Source organism: Sphaerodactylus townsendi, linkage group LG01 (genome assembly GCF_021028975.2).
Source record: "Sphaerodactylus townsendi isolate TG3544 linkage group LG01, MPM_Stown_v2.3, whole genome shotgun sequence".
Lineage (NCBI taxonomy): Eukaryota > Metazoa > Chordata > Lepidosauria > Squamata > Sphaerodactylidae > Sphaerodactylus > Sphaerodactylus townsendi.
In genome coordinates this window covers 177,575,204-177,588,130 of record NC_059425.1, presented here as the reverse complement: position 1 = coordinate 177,588,130, position 12,927 = coordinate 177,575,204, and the positions used below count along the sequence as shown (strand labels likewise).

Here is a 12,927-nt window from a genome sequence, read left to right as displayed (position 1 = left end):
GACCAGTTAGAAACCATTTTGCCTTACATGGAGCAACCAATCAGTATTAGTCACAGCTTTCTAGATGGTAGAGAAAAATGGATAAAGGAATGTCTTTGTGTTTCTTTTCCGGGAGGCACACATGTTTATTTTATGTATCTCCGCTTTTATTGCAACAAATGTTATTAAACAAGACCAACTGTTTGTTAAAATAGATTTATTTGTGTAACAATCCTACTCTCAGCCCAACTTCAGTACCTGAAGGGAGTTCGGAAATGAGAGAGCATTTCCTGACCTAACAGAGCATGGGGGTGGGGGTGGGGGGAGAGGGAAGGGTTTGAGCTGAGGGAGTTAGGCTCTGTCTGAAGCGAGGACAAAGTGGCTAATAAGAAAACTGCATTAAAAACAAATTCCTAAACAACACGAACCATTCAAACAGAGCCAAAGAGCATCCAAAACAGTCAGAGCAGCACAATTCAGCATCCCAAAAACAACCCATGATGACAGTCACAAGTTGTGACTGTTCCTCATGTCAGAAGATAAGCTGTAATGAGGAAGCCAGAGGTTCACATCAAGTAATGCCCCCCAATAAACTCCAGCCTCACCCCAATTTGGTGCACTTTTGCGCGGTAATTGAGCTTCCCACAGAGATCTGAAGCAAAGTACTCAAGAGCAAGCAGGCTTCTAATCTCTACATAGTGACAGACTTCAAGGAAATGGTTGAAAATGTCAGCTTCAGATAATATAGTGGATGCTTTAAAAAAACTGGGTAGATTCCTTTGTAGCATTAAAATGAGTCGAAATGCTTCGCCTGCCGGAAGCTGGCTGAGTAAAAAGGTGTTCAAATGGATGCCAATAAAGAATCGCAAAGATCTGCCAAGAAAGTTTGCCGATACAACGCCTCCCAGTCAGTTCCTTATGGCATTGGTTGCAGGCTGAGAACTCCTGCATGTGAGCCCATGAGGTAAAACAGAAGATTCCTTTCTAGCATTAAAAACGAGTCAAAATGCTTCGCTTGCCGGAAGATGGCTGAGTAAAAAGGTGTTCAAATGGATGCCAATAAAGAATCGCAAAGATCTGCCAAGAAAGACCACTGATGCAACACCTCCCAGTCAATTCCTTATGGCACTGGTTGCAGCCTGAGGCCTCTTGCATGTGAGCCCATGAGATAAAACAGAAAGAGCAATTCGCTGAGGGTCACTGTCAGGCTACTTAACAATACACACATATTCAAATGGCAAAAAGGAGAGTTCCATTTAAATTGTCTGGAGGTGGGGTGGGGGATCAGCAACAGAGTAAAAGCCAGATATTCCTTGTGCAGAATTGCCTCCAAAATGAAAATAGACACTGCCAGATGAGGATTTCTTAGCTAGCTCAATATGTATACTTGCTTTGTGTGGGTGCAAGAAAATATTTTGAAACAATACATTAATTTCCAAAGGCATCCAGTTAAAGAGAGCTTCTGTCTAAAATGCAGAAAATGAGATGGTCCCGCAAAGCCTCGAAGGTTCCCTGCTTGTAATTCTCTCTTTAATTATATTTTTCCTAAACTGAAAACCCCCAGACGTTTTAGCCCCTCCTCATAGGAAAACTTCTCCAGCCCCTTCATCGTCTGAATCAGCAGCCCCATATGATTTGTAAATAAGCCAAGCGAAGCTATAATATCAGTGCCAGACATGCAAAAAGCAGACAAAACAGAGGTGGGATCCAGCAGGTTCTCACAGGTTCCCGAGAGTAGGTTACTAATTATTTGTGTGTGCCGGTGAAGGCTACTAATGGGGTGATTTTACACGCGATTGCGCTGCCTTCGCTACGCCCTCCTCTCAGCAGGTAGCCGCAGGCAGAACTTGAAGCAGTTCAGCAGGAGGTGCACCGGGCGCAGCGGCAGCCTTCGCGGCATTCGTTCTCACTAAGGACTCGTGCAGCTGCTGCATCCCCAGTTCCAGTCCCGCCCAGGAATGCCCTCACTTGAATGCCCGGCCATGCTCCCCCTGGCCGTGCTCCCTCACCCCAGCCCCATTGGCGCTACACCACAGTTTGAATCCCACCACCATGGGAACCTGTTTACTAAAATTTTTGGATCCCACCACTGAGACAAAGGCTCTTTCTGCACAAGTGAAATGTCTTGAGGACGTTAAAAGAAATGTTTTGTGGAAGAACTCCACACAGGTTTTTCCCAAAATGTCCTCAGGACATTCTATTTCAGCTCAATCTGGGTTTTTCAGAAAACACTACATTCACAATCTTTTCCCCCCCAAGGTGGGGTCAAAGCGAGTTTTCCTTGATGTGTGGAGGGCAGCCCGTATTATTTTTTTCCTGCCCGAGTATAAACCTACCCTGCAGCTTGCACCCACCATTTTCTGCAGACAGAAGTTTCCGGGTTGGCAGCCATTTTGTTGAGGTTCCCCTGGGATGTTTCTCCTGCTGCCGGCATCAGTGCTGGCCGCCTTTTCTGAGTTTAAATGAACTCAGCATTCCCTGCTGACTTTGGAAGGATGTTGTTTCTTCCGGGTAATTTTGTTTTGTTTTAGATGAGGTACCTTCAAAGCCCCTGATTCTCATAACAAGTATTCAAAGTTTCAAAGATACCTCACCTAAAACAAAACAGAACCAAAAAAGGGGAAATGCCCCCCTGCCCTGAGTTCATCCATGTACTTGAAACTCAGAAAAGATGGCCAATCACGATGCCTGCAGGGGAATCATCCCAGGGGAATTTCAATAAAATGGCAGGTGGCATGGATGCTCCTGGCTGCAGAAAACGGCAGCATGAGTTGCAGGAGTCGGTTTATACTCGGGCAGGAAAAATAATATGGGCTGTTCTCTGCACATCAAGGAGAACTCAGTTTGACCCTGTCCTGAGGTAAAAAGTGCCTCCAGTCCTCTTTTTTTGGTCTGTGCTGTCCAGACAAAAAAACAGAGGTGCTTTTCAAAAAGATGTTCCCATGACATCTTATTATGGTTGTGAAAAGGACCAAAACACACACAGTCTGTTTCACAGGGCAGTTTCAGTTTTAGATTTTTTTTCTGTATCCTTCTTAGTGGAGATGGTGCAGATACTAAGCAGTTAATGGACTATTTGCAGATCATTTAGCCAGCATCCAAGCAACCTACTGCTTCGTATTATGAGAAGCAAAACAAATTCAGCATGACTCTCAGCTGATTTCCTGAGCATTTTTTCTTCCAATGCAGGAAGCCAGCAACCCACTGCTTATTTACTGAAGCAACGAAACCAGGCAGAGAAAAGTTTCTAGTTAAATCAGTAAAATATAAGCCTACAAATAAGCTAGTTTGGGGAGGGGGCGGAAAACAGTTTTTGGGATATATACCTTGGCTGATCAGCCTATTGATGAGCTTCATTTATGGGCTGGGAGAAGGCTAGTTTGAAGAAATATTCCCTTATATTTGATCAGGCAATCATTCACTAGCAACAGATTGCTACCATGTCATTTCTAGTGCATTAATTTAATTTAAGTACTTTTCTTATAACCTCCACTCCCCCGCCCCCCAACATAGACACAAAGTGACTCACAGCATTCTTTCAGTCTCTATTTATTTTCTCCAACATCAATCCTGCAAGGTAGAGTAGGCTAGGAGTGTTAGATTGGCCCAGTGACGTAGTGGTTAAGAGCAGATGTACTCTAATCTGGAGCAACCGGGTTTGATTCCCCACTCTGCCGCCTGAGCTGTGGAGGCTTATCTGGGGAATTCAAATTAGCCTGTGCACTCCAACACACGCATCTGGGTGACCCTGGGCTAGTCACAGTTCTTCTGAGCTCTCTCAGCCCCACCTACCTCACAGGGTGTTCGTTGTGTGGGGGAAAGGGAAAGGAGTTTGTTGGCCCCTTTGAATCTCCTTACAGGAGAGAAAGAGGGGATATAAATCCAAACTCCTCCTCCTCCTCCTCCTCTTCTTCTTCTTCTTCTTCTTCTTCTTCTTCTTCTTCTTCTTCTTCTTCTTCTTCTTCTTCTTCAATGGTCACTTAGCAAGCTTCCACGAACTAGTGGGTCTCCAAGATCCTAGTCTGACATTTCTAATCACTAAAGAAGTCAAAGCTACATGCTAACAGAATAGTCCCATAGGTGCCCATTATTTACACTGTTATAGATCAAGCAAAGTTGTTTCTAATTGTTCCTGATCAACATCCCCTGTATTCTGGGAGCAAAAAATACTGGACTGTTGAGGGACAATCCATATGCACATCCCATATCACAGTGTTGGCGAACCTATGGCACTCCAGATGTTCATGGACTACAATTCCCATCAGCCCCCTGATGGGAATTGTAGTCCATGAACATCCGGAGTGCCATAGGTTCACCATCACTGCCATATCATATGAGATGTTGCCCTTAGACCGCAGATTCTGACTCACCCGTAGGCTTGAGAACTCTGCACATACATTTCTTGGGACCGAAATGGATGAGAGTTTCCCATATACTGAAACAGAGATCTTTATGAGATGGACAAAGATCTGCTTGCGCTATAAAGACAGGTGAGAAGCATAATGGAGGGGGTGGGGGTGGAGGAAGCAAATATTGACTGCTTTTAGCTCACTAAGTCCTACCAAGAAGGAATGCCAACCTCCAGGTGATAACAGGCGATCACCTGGGGTTACAATTGCTCTCCAAGCAACAGCAATTAGTTCACTTGGGGCCTTTCCCCACTTACCTTAAGCCTCGCGCTACTCTCTTCAAGTAGCGCGGGGTCCTCGGGCACTCCCCACGACAGGGGCGGCCACAGCAAAGCCGCCCCAATGCTGCCGTGGTCGCACCCCCTCAGCACGCGGCATCCCTGGTGCTGGAGAAAACAGCGCCTTTTGATGACCCCGCGTCATGGGGACACCCGGGCGCGTGCCAGGGATGCCGTGCGCTGCTCTCAGCATAGGGGGGGATCGCTTCAAGTGGGGAAAGGCCCTTGGAGAAAACGGCTGTTCTGGAATGTAGACTCTATTACACCCCTTTGAAGACCCTTCCACTCCCAAAATCTCCAGGTACTTCCCAACCCATACCTAGCAACCTGGCCTCACCTTTTAAAATTGAATTGTTTTGTGAATGTTACATCCCACCCTGTTTTGAGGCAAGCACATGAGTTCATCCAGACAGATGCGGGGGGCAGGTCCCTTGAGATGCTTTCAAGACAAACTGACCAGAAGGGGAGGTCTCAGATAATCTTCTATAAACCAGGTAACTGACTACAGTTGCCAACCTCCAGGATCTCCTACTATTATAAATGACCCCATAACAAAAGAGATCACTTCCCATGGAGAAAATGGCTGCTTTAGAAGAAGAGGAGTTTGGATTTATATCCCCCCTTTCTCTCCTGTAGGAGACGCAAAGGGGCTTACAATCTCCTTGCCCTTCCCCCCTCACAACAAACACCCTGTGAGGTGGGTGGGGATGAGAGAGCTCCGAGAAGCTGTGACTAGCCCAAGGTCATCCAGCTGGCATGTGTAGGAGTGCACAAGCTAATCTAGTTCACCAGATAAGGCTCCACAGCTCAAGTGGCAGAGCGGGTAATCAAACCCGGTACCTCCAGATTAGAATGCCCCTGCTCTTAACCACTACGCCACTGCTGCTCCCTTTAGAGGGTGGAGTCTACTGAGGTCCCTCCCCTCTCAGAACTCTGTCCTCCCCAAGCTCCACCCCTAAATCTCCAAGAATTTCCCACGCGGGAGTCGGTCACCCCAGACCTACCTCTTGAGCTGCTGTAGAAGTCGTATGAATCAAGCGTTGCACATTAATTGTGCAAGGTTGTTCAGTTCTAAATGTTCTTTTGAGGTATTTGACTCTTTCAGTTTTTAGCCGGCCAAGCTGGTTTTTGTGTTTGATCGCAATGCTGATATGGGTTGTTTTAATCAGACTGCAAACACTGTGAACTGCCTCGGGCAGTGATGCTAGTGGGTGGTATGCGCATGTTTTAAAGAAACAGTCACCATCAGGAGTGACCCACAGTTGTGGGACAGACACTAAAGAGCAAGCACCACACACAAAAACCCCCTTATGTATCATTAGGATTGGCAACTCTGGGCTTGGAAATTCCTGGCAAATTTGGGGTGGAGGGTGGGAGGGCTGGATTTGGAGACAGGAGGGACCTCATGCAACTTTAACATCACAAAGTCCACTCTCCCAAGCAGCCATTTTATCCAGAGGAACTGATATGTGTCATTTAGAGATTACAGTGGAACCTCGGTTTTCATTGCCTTCGGTTTTCATCGGTTTCAGTTTTCATCCATTTTTTCAGTGAAAAATTTGCCTTGGTTTTCATTGATTTGCCTCGGTTTTCATAGATTTGCAGTAAGGTGCAGGGGTTTGTGGAGAAAAATCACCCGGACAAAGCTGTTGCAGGCCGTGTCTGCAACTTGTTTAATGACAATGTCTTGCCCCATTTCAGACAAATCTTAAAGAGGAGTCAGAAACAGACCTCTTTGGACAGCTGTCTGGTGCGACATTGGTCCACTGGCTCTGAAGCTGGTCCTAGTGTTATTGTTCGTTACTGTTTTCAGCATTAAACACTATGTTTTTTCACCAAAAAAATGTGTTTTTGGTATGTTTTTTGGAGTGCCTAGAACGGATTAGTTGGATTTACATTGATTCCTATGGAAAAGTTTGCCTCGGTTTTCATCGGTTTCGGTTTTCATCGATTCTTGTTGGATGGGTTACCAACGAAAACCGAGGTTCCACTGTAGTTATAATTCCGGAGATCAGCTGCAATCCCCTGAGATCTCCAGCAACCACCTGGAGGGTGGTTCACCCAGAGAAAAGGTGGACTCTATGGCACTGTACCCGGATGAGGTCTCTGTGTTCTGCAGGCTCCATCCCCAAATGCCCAGGAGTTTCCCAAGCTGGATCTAGCAATCCCACTCTCCCAGCCCCCACCGATGGTGAGTGAGGACCCGGCAACCATAAGTCTGCCTGGTTTGGATTGACTGAATCCTGCTTCAGCCGGTGCAATTACTAATCAGGTTTGCATTGAAACGGTCCATGCTAATTCTCACAGCTAACAACTGAGCGAGCACACACCTGCACAGACCAGAGAGCATTGTTTCTTGCTTCCTGTAGGCTTGAGAATATTTATGCTTCCGTGCCGTTTCTTTTTTTTCTCCGGAACAACTATTTACAAATACTGGTGGGAAAAAGTGCTGTCAAGTCATGGCTGACTTACAGGCAGGGCTTTTAAGGCAAGAGGTGTTCAGAGATGGTTTGCTGTTGCCGGTCTCTGGGTGGGTTGAGAGAGTTCTGAGAGAACTGTGAGTGGCCCAAAGTCACGCCAGAGGCTTCATGTGAACCGGTGGACATTGTCTACTTGGATTTCCAAAAGGCTTTTGACAAAGTTCCTCACCAGAGACTGTTGAGAAAACTCAGCAATGAAGGAATAAGAGGGGAAGTCCTCCTATGGATTAAAAACTGGTTGAGAAACAGGAAACAAAGAGTGGGTGTAAATGGGAAGTTCTCACAATGGAGAAAGATGGTCGGGAGGTGAATTGTCCCCCAAGGATCCGCTTTGGGACCAAGTGCTCTTTAACCCTATTCATAAAATGACCTGGAAGTAGGTGTGTGGGTAGCGTGGCTGGCCAAGTTTGCAGATGAGATACCAAATTATGTAGGGTGGTGAGAACCACAAAGGATTTCTCATGGGCGAGCTCCAAGCCAGGACCTTGATAAATTAGGGTGAGTGGGCTCCAGAAATGGCAAAATGCAGTTCAATGTAGCAAAATGTAAAGTGATGCACATAGGGGCAAAAAATCCAAAACTTCACATTACATGCTACAGGGGTCAGTGCTATCAGTCACAGACCAGGAAAGGGATTTAGGCGTCTTAGTTGATAGTTCCATGGGAATGTCAACTCAATACGCCATGGCAGCTGTGAAAAAAAGGCAAACTCTCTATGCTGGGGATCATTAGAAAAGGAATTGATAATAAAACTGCAAAGATTGTCATGCCCTTATATAAAGCAGTGAGTGCGACCCAGCGACTTGGAGTACTGTGTGTCCAGTTCATGGTCACCGCATCTCAAAAAAGGATATTGAGGAGATAGAAAAAAGAGGTGCAGAGAAAGGGGCAACAAGGATGTGATTGAGGGACTGGAGCACCTTCCCTATGAGGAGAGAGGCTGCAGCGCTTTGGGACTCTTCAGTTTGCAGGAGGAGGCGGGTTGAGGGGGGATATGATTGAAGTCTACAAAATTATGCCATGGGGTAGAAAATGTTGGACAGGGAGAAATTTTTTCTCTCTTTCTCACTGTCATACTAGAACCAGGGGCATACATTATGAAAATGCTGGGGAAGAAATTAGGACTAATAAAAGGAAACACTTCTTCACGCAACGTGTGATTGGTGTTTGGAATATGCTGCCACAGGAGGTGGTGATGGCCACTAACCTGGATAGCTTTAAAAAGGGGCTTGGACAGATTTATGGAGGAGAAGTCGATTTATGGCTACCAATCTTGATCCTCTTTGATCTGAGATTGCAAATGCCCTTAACAGACCAGGTGATCAGAGCAACAGTCGCGATGAAGGCCACTCGCTGTTCATCACATCCTACATGTGAGCTCCCAAAGGCACCTGGTGGGCCACTGTGAGTAGCAGAGAGCTGGACTAGATGGACTTTGGTCTGATCCAGCTGGCTTGTTCTTATGTTCTTATGTTCATGTGAAGGAGTGGGGAGTCGGACCCGATTTTCCAGATCTGAGTTCATCCCTCTTAACCACTAAACCACACTGGCTCGCATTTAAAACATTAGATCATAAAAAAGACACACACACCCCCCCAGGATAATCCATGCTTAGCATATAAAAAGCTATTATGCATATAAATATTGTACATATAAAGCATACATATAAAAAGCTATGTATAGGGTATGTATACACACACACACACACATATATCCACCATATATTATACATATAAATAAAACTAGGAATAATTGATGATGAAAAATAGATATACAATATAGAAATATGTATAAAACGTTGATTAGAGCAATACATGCAATGATAGCGTTTGGATGGAAAGATAAGAAAAAATGGACAATTCAGAAATGGTTGGAATATATATGGGAACAAGTGACATTAGACATTTTTGAAATATTATCAAAGAATAAAACATGGCAAGAAAAACAGAATGAAATAATGAAGATATGGACAAGTTATGAGAATTGGATGAAGGAGACGGGAGTCAAAGAAGATATATGGATAAGAAGACAACAACGAATGAACTTACTGCTGTTTGGTTAAAGAAAAGTAAAACATAATATTAGGGGAGGGTGGGAGGAAAAAAAGGAAAATGTATTGTTTGGAAATTATATCAGAAAGATGTAAATAGAACGATTATTTCAAACGATACAATTAAAAATATTTTAAAAAACATATAAATAAAAATATTATACATTAAAACATTAGATCATGAAAAGACCCGCCTAAGGCTTGGAGGATCCATGCTATATAATGCTAAATACAGCTAAGCCCTGAAAGGGAGAGAAGAACAGCTTTTTGATATATAAAAAGCTGGTCTTTTTATATATCAAAAAGCTGCTCTTCTCTCCCTCTCGGGGTTGGGAACCGTTCCAATGGTTGGGCGACAGGGCTTGGCTCTGCCTTCAGGGAAGGAGAAAAAGCCGCTTCTGTTTCAGTGACTCCTCCCAAGTCATTGTCAAAACAGAGAGAAAGGCTCTGAGGACCAATGGGGCACTGAACCTGCTAGGGAAGGGTTACCAACTCTGAGTTGGAATAGTCCTGGAAATTCAGGGGTGGAGCGTGGGAAGGAAAGTGACCTCAGCGGGGCATAATGTCACAGAGACCACCCTCCAAAGCAGCCATTTCCTCCAAGGAAACTGATCTGCATAGTTTGCAGGTCAGCTGTAATTCTAGATCTCCGGGTCCCAACCAGAGTATGACAATGTTATGCTAAAGATACACAGGTAACAGCACCCAGGGCTGTTCAGGAGCTTTGCAGTGCCTCACAACAGAGGCAGAGCGCTCACAGGGGCATGCGGGGTCACAGATAGAAAAAGCAAGGCCGCTGTGGAAAAACCAGCAACTGCATTTCCCTACTAGGTGCAGTTTCCCTGCTTTCTGATCACATTTATCCATCTTTCCATGGAGGACAATACTCAGGATTTGAAAATCTAGTCAACTCCCTCTCTTGCCATTCATAGGTCCCTTCCACACACGCAAAATAATGAGTTTTCAAACCACTTTCACAACTGTTTGCAAGTGGATTTTGCTATTCCGCACAGCTTCAAAGAGCACTGAAAGCAGTTTGAAAGTGCATTATTCTGCATGTGCGGAATGAGCCATAGAAAGATGGAGGATGGCGTTGCTTGTTTCTTTCAGTGTTTCTATTCTGCTTTTCTCCCATGCTGGGGACTCGAGACAGCTTATAAAACAACAGAAATCCAAGCCAAAATACACAACCCAATTTCAGTAACATTTCAGAGTGTTCCAAGCATTACCACACAACTGCATTGGTATAATTCTTATAACAATCCTGTAAGGTAGGTCCTTGACCCGGACATCCCAGGCTAGCTTGATTTTGCTAATCAGGGTCAGCCCAAGTCAGTATTTGGATGGGAGACTTCTAAGGAATACCAGGGTCACTATAGAGAGGAAGGCAATGCCAAACAAGCTCTGAAGGCCTCTTGCCTTGAAAGCCCCAGCAGAGGTTGGCTGTGACTTGACAACAAAGAAAAGAAAGCAAGCGGATCAGTTATTGCCCTCATATCACAAATTGGGGATTCAGATTGGCTGGCTGAAGACATTGGAAGAGAGAGGTCACATTGACAGCCACCACCGATGGAAGTAGAGTTCCCTAGAAAACTGGAATTCCAGAATGCTGGACTCTTATCACCACCACAAGAGCCTTCTCTTAAAAACATTACTACCCAAACAGTGTGTTTGGTAGAGCTGCTATCACAGGGTGTGTCCAGTTGATGGGTTCTCTGAGGCAACTATCTGTTGTGTATTCATCAGGAATGCAGAACAGCAATAATTTAATGCCACCCACCCAAGTCAAAAGCTGGACTCTGAGTTTCCCGAGATACAGGCCAATAATATGGGCCGAACTTGGCAAATAACAACCACTGGATCACATATAAGAAAGTGCTGATCAGGAAACATTCACCTAACAAACTTTTGTCAAAGAGTGTCCACTACAGACGTGCTCCAGTATATCACTGGGTTTGCCCTTCCCTTTTCAATTGCCAAGGCAGACAGAAGAGAACTATTGGATCACTTCTTTACTTTGTATATGATACTTTTCTTCTGAGGGGGTCAGGGACCGGATGCCAAGTGAGAGCCCCCCACCTGGCGAGTCTGACACAACCTTGGATTTCCCACCTCAAAATCTTCACAGTCATCCTTTGGTGAAGTTTCCTTCTGTTCAGATAGAAGAACTTGTAACTGGGCAAAATCAGAACTGAACACAGACCCTAAGTTGGTGTTTTAGCCAATATAACTTCTACCGCAGTGGTTCCCAACCTTATTGTGTATAAGAACCTTCTTAGACTCCCCACCCCTCATATGTTCATACATGTTGATTAATGAAATACATAATGACAAAAAAGAACAAAAAGAACAGAGCTTAGCACACATATGGATCTGTAAAAACTCTTTGCAAAGCTCTGGCCCCTGGGGGTTCCTGGCCCTCAGATCAGAAACCACTGCTCCAACCTGACACGTAAAATGTCCCTGAAGTTAAAACAAAAATAACAAATAGACCAAAGCTCATGACATTTTGGTGGCCCCGGGGGAAACAAACCCACAGAGTGGCCTGATCGCAGATAACTCACTAATTATAATCAGTGGATGCTCAACATGCACCAATTATTCCTCATGGGATTTGTACACCTAAAGTTGAATAACCCTGAAAATAAGCCTCTGCTTTGCCACATAAATACCCAATTTTTCCAGATCACAGCCTATAGGATCCAAATCAGACCGGACCTTTCCAAACGTTCTGTACCCTTCCAGAAATATGGTTCTTTTGTCACTAAACTAGTACTGATCTGGACGTTATCACGAAATGGTCCGGATCTGCACAGGCCTTTTCTTTCTGCTTTATACCTAAAATTCAGTGGGGTATGAGAAGCGTGTGTCCTCAGGTACACTCCGGTTCCAAGCCCCAAGTGCAAAGACAAGAAGGATTCCTGTCTCTGAAGGGGATTGGAGAATGTCTTCCAAAGTGGGGGATGCATCTCCTGCCAGGTGCACCTGTGACACAGCAGCCTGGCCATTGAAGGTGGGGGGGGGGATCTGCCCCAAAGCCTGGTAGGGAGCGCTCGCCTCCTCCTGGAATGGCTCCTGTACACTCCACCTGCGCTTCACCTGCCTCCCTCGCTGCCAGCCTTTTGTCCTCTTTCCCTAGCTCTTTGCCCACCTTGTGCCCTTACCTCGGCGACTGGCTGCAAACTGGCACCTCTCCTTCTCGCCCACAGCTCGGGCAGCCAACCCAGACAGACCCACCTGGCACGAGGGGGGAAGAAAAACCCACAAGCGGCGTTTACCTTGCGGAGCGCGGCGGGCTGGGCGTTGCTCTGCTCTCTGCCGGCTCTCCCATCCGGCCCGAGAAGGTGGCGCCCAGCCGCGGCTCCGTCACATGCTTCTCTCGCTGGGCGCCCATCCGCGCCCCGGGCGAGCCAGCGGTGCCAAGCGGTCACATGGCGCCCAGGCGCACGGGTCGCCCAGAGAACTGCCCGCGCAGCCACGGGAAAGGGGCTCTGACCAGGCCGTCCAGGTGAATAAAAAACCCGCAATGCAGGTGCGCCGGGTTCGAATCCTGGCGCTGCCAGGCTGATTTTGGATGTCACCCTCTCTTAGCCTAGGGTCGTTGGGGAGGCGTAACTGTTGGGGGAGAGCAATGGATGCCCTCCCCCCCCCCCTCGAAGGAGCTTCAAGAAGTGCACAAGCAGTAATAATAACTGAAACAAAACCACCTTTGGCTTCCAGCCCTTTTTAGG

At 46.0% G+C, this 12,927-nt stretch overlaps 1 protein-coding gene across 1 annotated transcript in view; it reads right to left on the bottom strand.

Annotated features, from left to right (window-relative positions):
• Window positions 1-12,628, bottom strand: part of MLPH (melanophilin) — a 97,080-nt gene extending 84,452 nt beyond the window's left edge. The window contains exon 1 of the mRNA XM_048506296.1: window positions 12,475-12,628. The gene's annotated coding sequence lies outside the window, so the exon portion shown is untranslated. The remainder of the gene's footprint in view (window positions 1-12,474) is intronic.
• Window positions 12,629-12,927: the final 299 nt, after the last annotated feature.